Genomic DNA, 19,497 nt, shown 5'->3' on the forward strand with positions numbered 1-19,497 from the left:
CCAAAATAAGCTCTTCCATGTTTCTCTGGGAAATCAGGAATTAGCTGTGAGCCACCTAAATGGGAAAGATGGGCTGAAAAAAAATTTTTTTTTCCTAAAGGAGAAAATTAGAAAAATAGACTAAAGGGAGAGAAAGAAAACTTCTAAAATGTGTGAACAGTTATCTATGAATAGTGAGCTGGCAGATGCTTTCAATGTCTTTTTAAAAAATATAATTTTATAACAGTTTTTAATAAGCGTGCATTATTTCTATAATCAGAAACACAAATTAATATTTTAAAAGAATAGACCCATTGCTGGAGGTTTGTGGGCCTCCAGGATTGAACATTCAGGCTGTCTGGTTGGCCAGACGCCGGCCTCTTATAGGTCAGCTGGTAAAATACTGACCAGCAGTAGCCTAACCCTTTGACTGTGAACTTGCCTGGGGAAAGTACAGCAGCTCTAGGAGAGGAAAGATTTCAAGACTTATGCAGCAGTTACGACTCGGAGTGGCAGAGTTGGTGAGATTCTTCCTTGGGGACAGTTCCTGGAGGTGATGGTTCAAGGCACTTGGGGCAGTGTGGGGGGCAGACCCGCAGGCTGCTGGGTCGCTGGTGTTTTATCGTCCTCCTTGAGTTGTGGAACTGCCCTGCCGCCTTGGAACTTGCCTGCTTGTGGTCCGAGGAGGTTGAGTGAAGGACTGATTCACTTTCCCCAAGAAGATGGAGGGAGACTGTGGTCTTCCAGACAGAACAGTTAGGGAATTGACGGGAACAGGATGACTTCCTTCCTCTCTGCACGTGAAGAGAAAGTGGCTCTATTTGTAGAAATGGTTGAGGGAAAGAAACACGGGGCATATATGCTTGAGGGGGATCTTTGTGCGAAAGAGACACATTCAAGGAGTATTTATGGAAATTGCATTTGCGCTAATGCCTGACCCAGGAGCCTATTCCTTCCTCAAGGAAATTACATTTTAGTGCAGGGAGGCCGGCGACAAGCAACAATCATATAACAAATAAGGACATGGCGTGGAATAGTAAAAGGTGCCAAGTGTGCAGAAAAAGCAAGGGGTGAGGAAGCAGCAGCCCTGGAACCGACCCCATTGGGTCTGGGGAAGAAGTTGGTTCCCGGCTTCCTTCCCAGGTTGGGAAGGAATGGGATGCAGCTGGAGAAGGGCTTGTTGGTCTTGGGAGGAGGGCACATTCCTCCGAGGGGAGGGCGGGGGTGCTGGGGGCGGAGGGATGCAGATGTCCAGGTCAGGAGTTCCATTCTTGCAGGCCGAGGCGCAGAAGAAGCGGCCGCACCCTGTTCCTGGGCTGAATGACCTAATAAGGCCTCTTCCATCTTGCCCGCTGACAGTCGGGCCGCGGAGAGGACTCCCTGTTCTCCCTGGCAGGCGCTGCCGAGGCCACAGTGTTTAGGATTTCTGAGCACCACTGAGTGTTCCAGCCAAAGACTTTCCATGTGACCTTCCCCTGAGCTGGGGGGAAGGGTATGGGAGGGAGGGAGGGAAGGGGGAGGGGGGAGGGGGAGGGGGGAGGGTGTGTGGCGGGAGCGGGGAGGCGGAGGGTTGGGGAGAGGAGCTTCCCATTTCAGCCTCTGGCACCAGGCTCTCTGCTGAGACCAGGCAGACAGGGAAGAGACAGGAGAAAATGCCAGGGCTCCAGCTGTACATGGAAGCTTTTCTAAAGTAGCTGGAGCTGAGAACAAAGGTAATTGAGACGGTAAAGAGAATAAAGGCCTGTTGAAGCATGGCATTTGGGGCTTGGAGGCATTTCTGCAGCATTGATGTGTTAAAGCCTTTCTTCTTGCAGGAGCCCCGACACAGGGCTGGGGCTGCTGGTCACACTTCTTTCCCTGCCTCTTGGGAGATAATTCGGGAAAGGACTTCTCCACCTGGGGAGGGGAAGAGTGGGTTGTGTCCTATCTCTTTCAGACTCCTTGCGTGCTGAAGCTGGAGGAAGCTTCTAGATAACAATCACCGCGTCACATGTTGGGGCCTTGGCGAGCACCGTACAGGGAGAGCCGTCTGTCCAAGGCCAGGCCCAGGGTGTCATTTCTGAGAGGCCGGTCTCTGATCTGCCTCCATAAATAAAAGCCTGGAACAGAGGCTTTGTTTGTGTTTGCACGTTCTTTTGCCATTAAAGGGCACAGTTGGAGACAGGAGGTCCAGGCTGGTGAGAGTACATGCCCGAGGTCTGAAGGAGGATGCAGTCAGGGTTCTCAGGCTAGAGCTCAGGTTTTATGTTAAAGTGAATTTCATCACTTTTACATCGGCTGCACATAGAATGAGGCATGGGGTGTGGGGATCATTAGCACGATGCGTGAGTCCACAGCCTGCCTGGGGCCTTTGGGACCAGGCGGCGGCCTTCCCTGCGTGGAATTGCCCCGGGCTGGCGTGTCCTTCGTGGCTGGTGGGGAAACAGGTGTGGGCTGTGGAGAGACGCGGAGTCCTGAGCCAGGAGCGGCCCAGGCGAGTCACTACTCGCTGCTGTGGGACGCTGGCTGAGTCCCTTCCCTTCTCAGGCCCTTTGTTTGCCATCATTGCGGGGAGGGGTTAGAGGAGGCCCGTGTTTCTGGAACTCTGCTGCTTGGAAGGTGAAGGAGAGCTTGGGGCTGGGGAGGCAGCTGCCACATGTCCCCATCCACAGCCCTGAGAGCTTTTTTCATGTAATATAGTATGTGGTATGTTAGAATATGTTTAGAATAGAACAGAATAGAATATTACCATGCTGGACTTCAGGGTAAGCTTGCATTTGCAAGAAGGATTCCGTTACCTGAAAAGTTTAAACACCCCTGCGTCAGGTGACTTCAGAGGCCCCTGGATCCATGATTCTATTACTCCTTAAACAGTCCTGAGCAGTGCCAGAGAAGACTGGCAGTGTTCACGCTGCTTACTTAGAAGCCTCAAAAAATGCCAAGAATTCACAGTCAGAAAAACACCCTTTGGTTCCTCATTTATCTGGAGGGCAAAACAAAGTCGCTTGACAGATTGTGTGGTTCTGGTGAAGCAGCACGGTGGGAGAAGACCTCGCTGATGCTCAGGACATTTGCGATTCCCAGCCAATTCGGCGCTCACTGTCCCTGGGACGTGCTTGAGCGCGGGAGGCCCGAGCCTGCCCTGGGGCAGGCGGCGGCAGCTCTGGAGAGCATGGGGCCTTTGCCACCTGTGGACGCGAAACTGACTTTTCTCACGGTTTACAGGGAGATGTAAGATCTGTGACACGTGGTGAGCCTTCAGTCTCCAGAAAGAAGAGGTTGCGCTGTTGAAGGTGAAGTGACCAGAGGTGATGGGGGGCTGTCTGAGGGTGGGCTGATTGCCAGTCACCTTGTATGTAAAGCCATAACCGCGAGGGCCTTTGCTAGTCGGTCTCGTTAAGGAAAAATCTGAATTTCAAGCTGCCAGACCAATGCTTGGGAACAAGTCTCTGGGCCAACTCAGCCTTGACATCTCAGGGTGGTTTCCCAGTTCTTTACTTCACTCAACGAATATTTATTAAAAGCCTACCATGTGCCTGGCACTGTTTGAGAAGAGGGGCTACATCTGTGAGCAAGACAGATGCAAATTCCTACCCTCAAGGAGCTTCCATTCTGTTGCTCATTCGCATTCATGGCCACTTGCTGGGGGGCGGGGGTGGGAATTAGGACACAGAGGTCAGAGCTTGGGGGTTGGTGTCAGACACCTGGCTTCAGACCCTTTGCCTCTCCACTGGCTTAGTTCTCTCTTTAAGCAGGTTCAAGGCCCGTGGCCATTTCCTCGTCTGTTAAAGCGGATGGTGAGGGATGTGGTGGGTGGATTAAGCAGGTGACCCACCGGCAGCAGTTGGGGTGGCGCCTGGAGCATAGTCAGTGGATCCATAAGAAGGGTGGCCCACTGCTGTCAGTTCTCTGCCTGCGTCCACCCCGCAGGGCTTTAGGGATTGTGCCCTTAACCCTCTGTTTGGTTGCCATGGGCGCTGTATCTGTGGAGGGCCTCAGCAGGACGTGGTGCCGTCAGGCGTGGATGCGTCCTCTGTCGCTGTCAGGCCGGCAGGTGCTGCTGTCCTGGAAGGGAGTGGTGGGCTGTCCCCAGGGCCACTGTGCCCACCTCCCCTGGGCAGACGGCCAGGGGGCTGCCTTCAGCCTCAGCGCAGCACCCACTCCAAGCACTTTGGCTTCTTGGTCCGGGCAGGCCGCCTGTTCTGGGTGAGAAAACCACGCTCCTCCTCACTGTCTCCCTGCGGCAGGCCCTCTGCTGTCCTGACTGCTGAGACCCAGCCCAGTGCTGCCCTGAACTGGCTGTGTGACCTGAAGCCAATCACTTCACCTCTCTGGTCTCAGTGTCCTCATTGTCAGAATGGAGATAACAATGCTCATGGCTGAGGGGCGCATTGTCAGGTGAGACAAGAAGGTGAAGAACCGTAGAACTGTAAGCAGGGTACTCATCCCCCGCATCAAGTCTCTATTCTGCCCAATCTTTGTCCCCACAGGCACGTCTGATCTGGCCAACTCTCCCTTCCCTCAGTACAGCCTTTCAGCACATTTGGCCGCATCTGCTGACTGTGAAGCCAGATTGGACCCTGGGAGCGTAAGAAGCACCCACCTCTGTTGGACTGAGAGTTTCTTGAAGCAGGGCCAGCTCCGTTCCTCTTTGAGGTGCCCCCTTCCTCTTCCGCAGGGCCGAGCCTACAACAAGTGCCCGGCACACAGACGTGTGGGACAGACATCCCACGTGGGTACAGACAGACGTGAGTGCGGAGCTGGCCCCTCTCTCCTGATGTCCCATTTATTTTGTGTCATGTAAGGACATTGTTTCTGAAACTGTCGCTCAGAGATCTAAATTTAGACTTGCCAGGAGCCATTCTGCCAGGAATGGGTCTGAAATATAGTCCTCAAGGCTTGCCTTTCTTGGGCTCTCAGAGTCACCACCAAATAGCCAAGTCAGGGCAGCGTTCAGCTCAGAGTCTTGGAGGAGGGTCTGGTTGAGCGCGGACTGCTTGTACCACCACCCGGCTGCCTGGGAGGCCTCGCGCCCCGGTGATCCCGCAGGCTAGCCTGGCATCCCGTGGCCATGCCCCCAATGTGCGTGCTTCCTAGCCTACCTGTCCTGCCCTCCTGGCCCTCAGGGCCGCCTAGATGCTCGTCTCAAGGACTGCCAATGACATGGCAGCTCAGATGCACTTCTTGTATCTGGAGTTGAGAACTAAGGAGGTTTCTCTGCCAACGCCTCGCAGGTGACCCGGTCACAAAAGCCAGCGGAGAGTTACGGCTATCTTGGGGTCACGTATCCAAAGCTCCAACTTTCCCCTGATTATTTGAGTGACACAATGAAGACATTAACACCTAATATAGGAAATAGCCTGCCCGAAGGACCAGATTAATTACTCTAATCCTCCATTCCCCATTTTCAGTGAGGATCTGGTTTCAGTCAGTCATGTAGTAAGTGGCACCAGATTAATCTGGGCAGGGAGAGTCAAACGATACAGACAGAGGTGATGCATGCGGAGGGCTAACGAGAAAACAGAGCAGTCACAAGTGCCTGTAGGATTTAATGAGACTGAGTCTGTGGGTCAGAGCGGAAATGCATCTCATCACCCTGGTTTTTTGTTGCCTCCCATGTCTCATTGTTTTAAAGCCAGTAGGTTGCAACAGCTCTTCTGGTGACACAGCTGAAGGAAATATTTGCATGATGGCCCACGCAGGCTGTTGATAAAAGAAAGTCCTCAATAAACCATGCCTTCCAGTATCCATGCCCCTGGGTAGTGCCCTTCTCTTAAATCTGGGCTCGTCCTGTAATTTATCTCAACCAGTAAGCTGTGATGGAATTTACACTCTGCTGATTCTGGGCTCTAGCCTTAAGAAGGCCCAGCAGCCTCTGCTTTTGCATTTTTGGATGCTCTGAGCTTCTATGTAAGAGGTCACACTACCTTAATGGAGACCACTGGAGGGGCATGTGGAGCGGTCATAGGGAGGGAGTGACGCCCTGAGACTCTACATAGAGAGAGAAGTCTGACTGTCTCAGCATGCCAACGGAGCCCAGCCTGCAGACTCTTTGGACATTGCATATATATAATAACATCTCGGCATTGTGACTCAGCCACACTGATACATAAAATTAACCATCACATCATCTATTGGCAAAAAACTAGTGTTCTTTAATTTCACCAAGAGGGTCGTGTGTGCTTTTTGGAGAAAGAACCTGACTAGGGAATGAGAAGACCCGAATTGTGATTGAACCACTGCCACAAACTGTATCATCAGTGGATCTGTTCATTTCTCTGACCGTCTGCCCAGGTTATGCAGCTAGCAACTGGCAGAGCGGGTGTTTGAACCCAGGGAGTCTAGATCCAGAGTTACTGCTCTCAACCACCACGCTAATGCTGAACTGCTAATTTCAGGCTCTTCTGGGGACCCAAGAATGGAGGGGACCTGTGGCCTACTTTGCAAGGCAGAGTCCTGGAGTTAGCCCTGTCACACACACATTGTGCCTTTGTGCCTTGTCCAGGCAGATGGGCCGGGGACAGACTTGCCAAGGGCTCTGTGTGTCTCCCCTGTCCCTGCCATGGCACAGAAGTAGCAAAGGGACCATGACACTCCCCCTTAATGTGGCTCAGGTGTGGTGCAGGGGCCCAGGGAGGTCACGTGCCCTGCAGCGAGGGTCAGCTCTGCAGCCACCTAGGAGGGGTCGTGACCAAGTGTCAGAATGGGAAGATGGCTATTACAGGAGATGCTCGCCTTCAAGCCTACATATGCCCTGAATGCCTTGGCACTAAGAAAACCTACTAGAACTCAGACACGACCCCAGGGAAAATGGGGAAACCTCTAATTAATTGATACTCCGCTCTCTGCAAAATTGACTTTTTTAAAAAATTAATTAATTAATTAATTTTTGGCTGTGTTGGGTCTTCGTTTCTGTGCGAGGGCATTCTCTAGTTGCGGCAATTGGGGGTCACTCTTCATCGTGGTGCGCGGGCCTCTCACTGTCGCGGCCCCTCTTATCGCGGGGCACAGGCTCCAGACACGCAGGCTCAGTAGTTGTGGCTCACGGGCCTAGTTGCTCCGCGGCATGTGGGATCTTCCCGGACCGGGGCACAAACCCGTGTCCCTTGCATTGGCAGGCAGATTCTCAACCACTGCGCCACCAGGGAAGCCCCAAATTGACTTTTTGTACAGAAATTAATTTGAACAATAGAGAAGCTAAGTTATTCATACGTATCTGAGGGTCAAAAACCTTTACACACAGTGCTTTCAATAAAACTGTGTTAAACAAAAGATTGACGTTGAGTACTTTGAGTAGAAATCTGCTTCCTACAATTTGCATGCATTTGTTTTAGCCCCATCCTTTGAGCCTAATCTAGATGGTCGAATCCCTCTCCTACCAGATAACTCTTGTTTTTGACAAACCAACCATTGACAATCCCATCAGAGGACTCCTCATAGGTCACATTTTTTTTTTAAGATCAACATTATTGAGACATAATTGATGTACAATAAAATGCACCCAATTCAATAACTTTTGACAAATGTATACACCCATGTAGCCACTACCAGTCAAAATGCCCAACATTCCCATCACCCTCCAAGTTCCCACATGGCCCTTTGCAGTCATCCCTCCCCCCAGGACTGGCCCCGAGGCGACTGCTCTTCTGCCTCCTGTCATTCTATATTAGCTTTGCCTTTCTAGGAGTTCTTCTTTATAAGTGGAATCATATGTCAGCACGTTTTAAGTATCTATAAAATAAATGGGAAAGCCAGAGAAATCCCATCAGGTGGAGTGGGGACCACTGATGTGAGTCTGCTTGGCCAGTTTGCCTGGCGCTGCCGGGACCAGAGACAACTCACCTCTCAGAGGCAGCATTACTCGGTTCCTGGTCTCAGGATCCTTTCCCTGTGGCTCTCTGTCTTCACGACCACTTCCCTTCCCTCGTTCTTGGAGCTGTATTTCCTTTCTTGGCCCGCATCTGCTGACTGGGGAAGTAAACAGCCAGTGCAACCCCTGGAGAAGCATCTTTGCTGAAGCGTTTGCTCATCTTTGGGGAGAAGCAGACAGGAAGTGTGTGTGCACTCAGCTCTCACCGACAGCCCAGATAACATAAACTCCTCGTTTCCTCCATAGTTGGGTCAGGATTTGGCCTCTCGGACACAGTGAGGGGACTTTCAGTCTCTCGTTATCAAACAGCTGGAAGCCCCTCGCTCTCCTGGCACCCGGGGCCAGCTTTCCCTCTCCTGTCAAGAGTTTTGATTTGTTTTTTATTTCTTTTTCTTGATCTTGTTCACCTCCATACTGAAAAGAGTGTGAGGGAGAGCGATGGTCTAGTGTTTGAGTCATTTCCTCCTCTCCCTAAAGCCGTCTGGTTCTTCACCCACGTGAAGAAGATTTTTTACGGCTGAGGAGGAGTCCAGCTAACCATTGACATGTTGTTGTTATTCTCAGAAAAAGTACTTCCACAAAAGAGTGACTGGTGGAAACCGAAGACATCTGCAGAAAAGAGAAGATGTATAAACCCGGGAGCATGACCCTCCCCTGCATCTCTGTGCATTATCAGTGCAGGCAGGGGATGAGCCTGTGCCTTCCACAGCATGTAGGCTGGACCAGTGGGTCCCAAAAGGTGATCTTCAGACCAGTGGCCTCAGCATCCCCTGATGTATTAGTTGTCTGTTATGTGTAACAACTTGCCCCCAAACTTGGTGGCTTTAAACACCAATAAATATTTATTATTTCTCACAGTTTCTATGAGTCAGGAATTTAGGAGTGACTTATCTGGGAGATCTTGACCCAGGGTCTCTCATGAGGGTGCAGACAAGGTGTCGCCCAGAGCTACAGTCATCTGAAGGCTCGACCAGGGCTGGAGTGACATCTTCCAAGGTGGCTGACTCCCAGGAAGGTTGGCCTTCCCCAGAGTGTGTGATCTGAGAGACACAGAGAGCCAGAGCCAGAGACACAGAGAGGATAGAAGCTGCTGTGCCTTCTAGAACCTTGTCTTGAAATCACACACCATCACATCTATCAGATACAGTTAGAAGCGAGTCACTAAATCCAGTCCACCTTTTGCAGGGAGGAGTGTCAAAGAATTTGTGGATGTATGTATCCATCACTGTAGCTTGCTGTTCATTGAGTGGAGCTGGGTCTTGGCGTTGAGACAGAGATCTCTGGGAAATTTTCACCGTTTGATATTACATGGAGCTGGCAGGTCTCTTGTGGACCAATGTCCTGAACTTGGCTCTCCCACCTCAGAGGCACAGCCCTGATGCCTGGCTGGAGCACCAAGAGCCTGTCATCCACACGGCTGCTGTGTGCCTCAGTTTTCCCCTCTGTAAGCTGGCGGGAGTAAGGGCAGCCTCCAGTTTATGCTTTCAGTGAACATTTTAGCATATCCAAAGAACACTTATTGGGTGTCTCATATAAATATGCAATATTAAAACTGGATAGATCTCATTCTTACCAGTAAAATTCAAATCATCTCTTTGAAAATTTTGGAAAACTTCCAGACAAGAGATTCTCCGTGGACTAGTGAAATTTGTGGACTTGTTCTATGTTTAAGGTTTTAGGCATTGAAAACTTCTGTCCTATTTCCTAGGATAAAATTCAATTCTAAAAGGAATGATAAGGAGAGAAGTGATTGATGAACTTATGATTTCAAACCTCTTTATTACTTGAGATCTGGAAACATCTTGTGTGACAGGCAGAAAAATGGTCCCAAAGATGTCCACATCGTAATCCCCAGAATCCGTGTTACCTTCCATGGCAAAGGGACTTTGCAAGTGTGGTTATGTTAAGGATCTTGAGATGGGGAGATTACTCTGGAGTATGTGAATGGGCCCAGATTAATCATGTGGGTCTTTAAAATCAGAGAACCTTTACCTGCAGTGGGTAGGGGCAGATGTGACTGTGGAGGAAGGGTCAGAGAGGTGCAACTTTGATGGCTTTGAAGCTGGAGGAAGGGGCCACAGGCCAAGGAATGTGAGCACCTCTAGAAACTGGGTCGGGGGGGGAAGTAATGGACTTTTCCCTAGAACCTCCAGAAAGGAACACAGCCCTGCTGACACCTTGATTGTAGCCCAGTGGGACTGTGTTGGACTTCTAATAAACAGCTGAAATCGTGTCACTTTTCATTAGTCATGTTTATGACATACGACAGATTTATTAGATGTTTAGAAGCAAACCCTAGCACAATAATTTTTTTATGTTATTATGTTCATTGCTGGGTTTTCCATCCTAGTTTTCCACATTTATCTCAGGATACCTCAGGATGGTGCTGATGGACTTCTAGACATGAAAAAGGACCCTGGAATTACTCTCCAGGAAGCTCCTTCTTCCCAACCCAAGAGACGAGAATGTGGCCATGCACCAGGACGTGCCCAGTGAGAGGAGAGGCTGTAACCGTGGGAACTGGGCCTCTGTAGAACAAGATGTTAATCCTTAAAGTTGTTTTTAATGAAACATAAACATGGAGTTAGTGTGAGGGCCACAGTTTCTGGGTGGTTGGTTCTAAGTTTGGCAATCAGGATTTAGAGGGAAAAGTCACCAGTTTTAAGGGCCTCCAGATGTTCTTCTGGTTCCAGCCAGAAAGTTTTCATCCTTTATGGTTACTTTTTATTGTCAGCAGCAGAATTTTGTCATAATATCTCCAAATTGGTGGAAGTGGCCGTTAGTCACCAAACAAACCCCAAATAAGAGTTTAATCTTGGGGTCACTTTAAGTGTTGCATTGTACCCCACTTAACTGATAATTTTTTAATAGTATAGTTGCCAGAATTTTCAGTTTGTATGACAATGGACTAAATGACTATCTGATGACAATCAGTCACTGAGCTCGTATAAATACAATGTCCCATTTTAACAATGGTTGGCATCTGGCCTATGTTTAGAAGGAGGGAACAAGGATGTCAGAAGGCCGCCATCTTGTGTGAACAAGAGGCAAAAGGCTTATTGCAAATTACAATGAACTACTTCGTCATAGAATTTAGATTAAACACTCCATTCACATCAGTTGGGAAACACTGAAGCAGTTACTTTTCAGAAGCACTCTTTGGGAAATTCAGAACTTAGAAAAAAAAAAGACAACTTCTGTTTTCTAGAGCAAGAATTTTGTGACCACCTACACTTAATAAAACTTGACTCTACAGGATTTGCTCTGGAATTTGGTTTAAATTACGTGACACAGTCTAAAAAGAAGTAAATCACTTCTACTCATGCTTCAATTTCCTCTGAAGAAATGAGAAGAATGACAAGAACAGTTCACCTTTCTGGAAGTCTCGTCTGAGAACCGCCGTCCATGTGCCATCTTGGATTCATTAGGAAAGGACTGCATTTGGTGGCTGCAGTGAGTTCTCATATGCTGGTGATGCCACAGCAGGACCTGGTGGAATTAGGGTGAAAAGGTGCTTGAAAAGCCTATGTTACTTGCCTATTTATAAAGGACTGGCTTTATAACTTGTTAATAAGTCACATACAGCTTGTCCTGCCGCTTTTATCAAGTGCTTTTATCTCTGCTTATATTCATTTGTGTCACTGGATAATTGTTGAGGTTGACTCACCAGGGCATATGGGTTCATGGGTAATTAGGGCCCTGGATGATAGGCCCCTCAAACCACTTAGCTACTGAAGCCTTATGGCTACTGACAAATAATAGAATCTCTTTGTTTTGTTTTGTTTTTACAAAATGGTAATAAATCATTTAACTCTGTACTAAGTCTTTAATCAGCAGCACCCCCCACCCACACCCCCACCTAGCAGAGTACATTGGGAGTTTTACTACTTACAAAGAGGAAAGGTCCTTCCAGAATGTTAGAACAAAGGTGAGATGTCACTTCCGATCCTAAATACACGTGTAGATTTCACTGGGGAAGACTTCTCCCTTCCCGTGTTGTTTCCGTTCTCTTGCTCATACAGGGTCCACACAAGCTCTTCCCAGCAGGGAGACACGGTAGCAGTGGGCCCAGCCCCATCTGGAGGGACGGGCAGGGCACACAGCTGGAGTGGACAAGATTTTAAAAATACATGTTTCAGCGTTCATAAATCCTCTCCTCTGCTGATAAGTACTTTTGAAAATGTAAATCGCAGGCTCATTCATTTAGGACATTTTCCAGCAGGTACTCACTGTATAAAGTCTTCTTAGACTACCCCTGGCCCCCTTCAAAGCCCAAGGCTGATTTCCAACATCTACAGTCTCTACAGGGCCCTATAATTACCAAGGCAATGAGCGTTAGACCCTGGTGGTCTGCAGAATCCAACCCTCTCAGGCAAGGAAAGGCATCCTTTTGCTAATTGGAGTTCTGGTTTTTCTTCCTTAAAATCAGCACGTGTGATATGATGGGTCACATGTGTGATGATATGACGTGATCACACGAGGGGTAATGAGAAAGAAGTTCTGCTCTAATACAACGTGTCACTTCATCTCCTCCACCCCCTCCCCCATCACACTGTTTAAAATGACATCAGTAAGAACAATTACAACAGCAATGAAGAGAGCCGGCATTTACCAAACACTGATTGTGTATCAGACACTCTGCCGAGCGTACAGCCTTCACTGTATCCTCTAATCCTCAGGACGACCTACCAGCCGGGCGTCATTAGTATGTTTACCCCTATTTTACAGATGGCCCTGAAGCGGCTAAGATACTTGACTTTGGGGTCAAGCATTGAACACGTTCTTCTCTTGCTTTTAAAATGTATTCATCTGTTCTTTTAACAAAGATGTATTGAGCACCTTCTGTGTCCCAGGCCCTGTTTTAGCCTTAATACACTCTTGGGAAAGATGTAATGAGCTCAACAAACCCCTTTGTTGTAAGAGAAGAAAGGCGGTTTTGTAAGAGCAGTGGAATTCAGAGGAAGACGAGGGAACTAACCTCAAAGTTTACTGCCTTCCTACTTCTGCCCCAAGCGACAGTAATAAGAGCCTCATCTCACAGGTGTGTGTCCGTCACCCTCACCTTTTCACCTGGGTGGGGAGACTGTTATCTGGGGAATGTGAAACGTTCTTCCTCCAGGCTTTCTGCGAAGTCTGATGGGGAGGTAGGGCCCAGAAAGGTGGTGGTGGTGGGGGGTTTCCAGGTCTGAGAAAGCTCACTGATGAATTTAGAATCCTGGTATCTCTGTCTGAAAGGACCCCAGAGGCCCTTGGGTCCAGCCCTTAAACCAAGCAAGATCCCCTCTTGATAAGGGGTCAGAGCACCTCCGTTTGCATACTTTCTGGGGAAACTGGGGAACTCTCCCTCATGAGGCAGCCCATTCCGGTGCTGAAGGCTGTTCTTCATCCTACTGAGCTGACATCTTCCCCCCTCATAACCTGTGCTCGCTGGTCCCAGCTCTGTGCTCTGACGGCATGCCAAATACATCTAACTGCTGCCTAGTAGGAATTTAGTGCCCTTAAGTGTCTAAACTCAGAGATCTCATCCCCACTAAGACTTGCTTGCTTCTTCGGCCTTCTCTTATGCGTTATGATTCCTAAACCCTTCAGTCTCTTAGCCGGAACGAGAGAAATTGGAAATAAATGGGCTGAACTAACCCAAGGCTCACTGGGAAGAACTATTAATCAACACACACTTAAGTGACAAGAGACAGTGAAGGAGGTGTTGGGGGGGGGACAGCCCCTCTGGCCATGAAAACAAGGACAAAGGGTCTCTAGAGTCGAAGAGGTCGCTGAGGTCAGGGCTGATCTGGCTGGTATTTGAGCCCCTAAATAATGCTTAGGACACTCAAAATCGTTTTTAGAGGGCCAGGCTGCAGAGTCTGATATACTAGGACTAGGGAAGCAAATCTAATGTTTCTAAGAGCATCCTGGCTCCTGCAGTTTATGCAGCTGTCTCTGGGGGGAGTTTTATTTACAGGAGGAAGGGGATGGGTGGAGTTAAAGCTACGGATGCACTAAACTCTCTTGGAAAGGACAGCTACCATGAACCCCAGTTCCTTCACCCGCATAAACATTTTTCCTATCTTTTGTAAAGAACTGAAATTGAGAAAAGGCCACCCATGGCACCATAATAATGCCCACTCCACCCGATGACGCCATGATGCCAACCTATGGACTCTAAGAGTGAGTAAGGGCTTCATTTTTTAAGGTTGCTTTCCAGTGATAAAACCAAAGGAGCTAAGGGTAGGTCATGTAGGCCAATCCAGTCCCCGTAATAGAAACACATTTTTTTCTATTTATATGATGGCAAATTATTTTGTTGTTTGCCTTGCTTACATTGTCGGTGGAATTTGTCTTGGGTGAGCACACGAAGCTTGGTTACAACCTAATGTGTAGGTTCAAAGCCATGTTGATGTTAGGCAAGTGTCATTTTGTCCTAATTTCTTCCGCTTAATAGAATGACGCTACTTAACTGTGTTAATTGTTGCTACACGTTGCCAATAGTTCCGGTGATGATGATAAGGCCTCTGATAGGAGGGTAAATAGCAGTAGCTCCATTTTGCAGGTCAGGCAAGCTGAGGCTGAGAAGAGTTCAGTGATGTGCCCCTGAATAACAGACCCCAAATAATATCCCAGTCTACTGCCCAGTGCTATTTCCCTTGCAGAATTCTCCAGAACATGAGCAAACTAAAACGGAGGTGTGAGCATTAAATCCACAGAGGCGCATTTCCATTCCAGACCAATGGAAAATGCTAGCGACATCCATTAGACCTATCCATTGCACAATTAAAAAGAAAATAAAACGTGATCATTATGTCCTAAACAAAATCAGCAAAAGGCAAGTCTCTACATCTTTGAAAATCTTAACGAGGTTAAGTTTTTAAAAGACAAGGGTCTCCCGTGGCATGTAAGCCACGAGGTAGGGTAAGCACTTGATCATCCTAGATTCTCTAGATACATAGAATTTTCCTTCTCTCCATATCTGGGCAGTCTTTATTGGAGTCTGCAAAGAGTAAGGCACACAAACTGCTTTAATTAAAGAAAATGTTTGGTGGAGAAAAGATAAATACACCAGAGATAGAAAACAGGCCTGTCACTGAGGTTTGGTGATTGCTCCACCAAAGCCACAGATCTGGCTACCCTCAAAGTGGTCTGTTAATTAAAGAGTAAAATTTAAGGAGATCTCGTCTAGTGCTTTGGAGGTTTAAGATAAGCGCTTGTCAACTGGATACCGTAATCTATTTCTTTGAGGGTAACTGGAAATATTCTTTTCACTTTTATGTAAGATATGTGTTAATATTGGCTCTGAAGGAGCAATTTGTATCCAAGATTCTCAAGGACCTCTTCTGAGATTAATTAATTTTGGACAAGCATAACTTACTTGCTTCCATTTCGCAGAGATTTAAGTGAGTCCTGGCAGGGGAATGTTCCTTTTCCAAGGAAGGTGTCATACATTAGAGGCTGAGTTCTTATTCAGCTCAGAGTCTGTTATCCTCTTAATGGATACTCCTCCACTTCATTTTGAAACAGAAGAGTGTTCAGACCCACAATTCACGTGAAGAACATAAATTTTACATATTGATGCCATACTTACATAAAAGAGGTATCTGATCAGTTACTGGGGCTAATGCCTTCATCTGACCACCTACCATCCACTCTTCCATCCATCCATCTTCCATCCACCATCCAGCCAGCCAGCCATCCCTCCGTCCATCAATCCATCCATTCACCATCTGTCCATCCATTCATCCACTTTTCATCCATCCTTTGATTCATTCAGCACTGGGTAATGGTAAGTGCATGCATTCCGAAGCCAGGCTGGGGTGAAGCCCAGCCCTCTCACTTACCAGTGGTGTGACCTTGGGGGAGTTATTTAAAGTCTCTGTGTCCTAGTTTTCTCATCTGTGGAGAGCATGATAGCACGTACTACACAATATTATTGTGCAGATTAAGCAAGTGAAATAAGGTGCTTACAGCAGTGCCTCACACGTAACCATTATTCAAATGGTTGCTGCTGTATTATTATTGAAGAAACAACCCAGGCCCTGAAAAGATGACCGACTCACCTGTAGGTAAAGGATCACTAAATCAGGAGTTAGAAAATCTACTTCTTTGATTGTTTGCTTCTCTTTTCCAGAACATGGAGGGGAAGAGCCAAGGAAGAGGCATCATTAGAGGGAGGGAGTTTGAGATAATCTGACAAGGACTAAATTATTTTGGTTTAATTTTGTCATGAAAGCTGAGGTCTGGAAGTGGTTATTTTTCCCCATTTTAATTGTTGTGGTTGGTTTTATTTTGTTTTCTTTTGTTTTGATTGCTAATCATTCCCAAAATCGCCAAAAGAAAGTCAAGAAGACTCATTTACTTACTTACCTATTTCTCTGATCAATTAGACCATAAAACTCTGATGCACAAAGATTATGTTTTGATCCTATATGACACCCCAGTGTTATAACCCCAGCACTCTGGAGCTTCAGAGAGCCTGAGAAACAGGAATAGATGAGGATGTTTGTAAGGAAACAGCCCAGAGACTGGTCACAGTCTGTCCTCAAGGAAGGAAAACCCACTGAGGAAATTTCTTGGGGCAGGACCCAAGAAACTACTCTCTTGGAAATGACAGCTACCATGAACCCCAGTTCCTTCACCTACGTAAACATTTTCCCTATCTTTTGTAAAGAACTGAAATTGAGAAAAGGGGAGGCTGTGAGGTCAGCCCCAGGAGACCAGGAGAAGACCGTTAGGACCCCTAGCAGAGAACTCTGCATCTCTATCTCCAGGGGACTGTGGCCCAGATGGACACACAGCTCAGCCCTGAATGGAGGGTAGAACCAGGGATGGATTAGCAAAGGACACATGGACCCCAAGGAAATGTTCAAGGGAAGATGAAGCAAAAGGAGCTGCAAGAGGCTGAGGAATAGCCCCCTGAGTCACTCCCATTCAGCTTGGGTCCCAGTATTTACTGAGCACCTACAATGGGCAAAACCAGGCTGGGTATATGGTGGGGGCTTGACCTGTGCCTCCCAGGAGAGAGGGTGCTTCTGAGGGGAACCTCAGCCCTACCTCTCGCTCCCTCAGCCCCTTAGGGGTGAGGTCTGGCCGCTCTCTACCTCCTGTCAGCCCCTCAGGTCTCCTCAGGAGGTGTCAGCCTCACCGCAGATCATCTGACTTTTAAACATTTGCACTTAACCAGCAAGGCAGGATGGCTATAATCCAGGTACAAGGTAGGAAGGGTCCTTCTGGACCAGGGTGGCCAACCATCCTGGTTTGCCCAGGACTGTCTTGGTTTTAACACTGAAAGCCCTCTGTCCTGGGCAAATGGGATGGAGGGTCACCCTAGCCTGAACTTACTGTTGGCAGATACTTGACAGGAACAGTGTGGAATGGACGGCCTGAGTGGTATGCAGTGTGTTCACCTCTCTTAAACCTACTAAACTTTATTTAGGCTTATTTAGCCTGTTTATTATTTATTTAAACAGCAGAGGTGTGTGTGTGTGTGTGTGTGTGTGTGTGTGTGTGTGAGTGTATTACACAGTTCTGGTCCCTGTAGAATTATTTTCATGGAGATTCCCTTTGTTAAGATGCTCAGGGTCCACAGCTGGGGGCGGGTGTGTGTGTGAAGAGCCCTTGGAAGCTCACATATGATTCACTGTATGGGTATCATTGAGACCTAATTCTCTACATTACGCTGTGTTGCCTTCCTGAGGACCCTGGGGGCAGTTTCAGGACTGGGGAGACCTCAGGGTCCCAGCTGCTGGGAACGTGGGTCCTCTCTGTGGCTGTCCTGGAACCAGTTGGGGTGAGTTCTTCCTGATTCGTCTTATTTTCTTATATTTACATCTAGAAATGGAATGAAATTAATTGACGTTTCCGGCCCTACCTTACCTGCGCCGTGTGCTGTGATGGAGGGTGATGTGTCAGCTTGTCTGCTTGTGGTCAGTGCCACGGGGACCCTCTCGGGATGGTGATGGTAGGTGGCTGAGTCCCGACCCTCAGAGAAGGGCTCAGAGAGTGGCCATCAGTCTTCGGGGGAGCATCTTGCAGTGATTCCGTGCAGACGGAAGTAAGTTACGTAAGAGAAGCATCGAGAAACCCACGTCAGAAACCTTCTACCAGGGCTGAAGTGAGAGACTCATGTCTTCAGGCAGGCAGCAGTGGGATAATGCTGTGAACTAGTCCTTAGTCTTAGACCCCATCTATCCACAGCGGAGAGCGAGAGTGACACAGGGGGGATGTAAGGCGTGTACAGGAAGGTTTGGGTCTCAAGCAAAGTGGGTCCTACGCTCTGCTCTCCCCAGGCCTATGGAAGGGGAATGACAGATCTCGGGGAGTCAGAGGGGTCCTGGGTCTCACCTCTCCTGGACCCAGCTCTGGAAAGGGACGAGATCCCCAAGTGGAATGAGCCATATGAGAGTCTCCCAGGATGCCCACACAGGCCGTGGAAAAAGCTGGAAGAGACCTGGGCCTGAGGAGGTGGCAGCTACCTGTGCGCTGAGACCACACCTGGATCTCTGGGGTTGCGGACCAGCCCTGTCCCCAGCACCTTGGCTGTGTGGAGGTCAACCCTCCTCCAGCAAGGAAAGGAGGTGAGGCTGAATCGCCAGAGATGCATTTTCCTCCAAATGGGGGCTCGAAATAGACGGTGAATTCACTTTTAGAAAAATAATGTTACATTTCCTTCACACCTGACCTTGTGGACTGAGATGAGAGTCGCTCGGGTAAAAGGATGATGACAATGGTCATGGGGGAGGCCCTGAGAGCTGATATCCGTGGAGCATTTATGATGGGTCTTTACCTGGATTAACTCGTGAAATCCTTACAACAGTTAGGTACTACTTAGTCCCCACTTTGGAGGAAACTGGGGCACAGAGAGGGTAAGGAACTTGCTCAGAGTCACAAAGGAGGATGCAGAATTTGAACTTGGGTCCTCTCCACAACCCTTTAGCAGCACACTCAATGTTCACAAACCAAGTGGTCAGAAATTCTTCCCCAATCTCCAACTGAAGCCTTCTTGGGGGAGTGTAAACCACTCCTTCTTGTCTTTTTCTTAACAGAAAGAGCTAATAGTTACTCACGTGATCCATATCTTTTCTCCATTTCCTCTTTTTCAAGCCAAATGACCTCAGTTGCCTCAGCCTCTCCGCAGAGTGGCTGTGACCCGAGGCTGTCGCTGTTCGGCTGTTTCTGCTGTGCTCACTGCTTTGGTGTCTGAGCCTGAATTGGAACAAAGGTTAGTACATGATGAGTATTCTAGGAAGACTGCATATTTACGATTCCCACATCAGTACAAGCTGGTGCTGGGTTTAACAATTTCTTTCAACAGGGACAGATCACTCCCGTGGTATCCCACGGCCCCGGCCTGAGCCTGCGGTGCTTTTATGAAGATGCCCTAAGTCTTTCTCCAAGGCTTCTGGGAAACAAGCTATTTGGCCTTATGGATGCGGCCGATTGCCAGGCCTGTTCTCTATCTAAATTATGATGGCAGAGAAGATAAAAATACAAAGACCAAAAAGTCATTTTTCTCCCCACAAAACACCACAATTCTTTGAGCCTTTCATTTTCTTTTTTCTTTTTTTTTTTTTTTTGCTGATAACAATGAATAATGGTTTCTGCCTCTGCTTTTATTGGCTTAGCATTTGGGGTTATAAGAATGTAAATGTTTCCCCAAGGAGAAATACATTTGCGGGGAT

General features: G+C 48.1%; 1 long non-coding RNA gene across 2 annotated transcripts; it reads left to right on the forward strand.

Annotated features, from left to right (window-relative positions):
- Nucleotides 1-1,586: 1,586 nt before the first annotated feature.
- LOC132487752 (uncharacterized) lies at nt 1,587-8,633 on the forward strand. Of its 2 annotated transcripts, XR_009531678.1 has the most exons (5): nt 1,587-1,691; nt 3,184-3,251; nt 4,206-4,356; nt 4,449-4,706; nt 8,393-8,633. It is a non-coding gene; the product is annotated as an uncharacterized LOC132487752 (long non-coding RNA). The 2 variants fall into 2 exon arrangements; XR_009531677.1 differs by lacking the exon at nt 8,393-8,633 and having other exon boundaries at nt 4,449-8,384.
- The last annotated feature ends 10,864 nt before the right edge of the window (nt 8,634-19,497 follow it).

Source organism: Mesoplodon densirostris, chromosome 4 (genome assembly GCF_025265405.1).
Source record: "Mesoplodon densirostris isolate mMesDen1 chromosome 4, mMesDen1 primary haplotype, whole genome shotgun sequence".
In the NCBI taxonomy this organism is placed as follows: domain Eukaryota; kingdom Metazoa; phylum Chordata; class Mammalia; order Artiodactyla; family Ziphiidae; genus Mesoplodon; species Mesoplodon densirostris.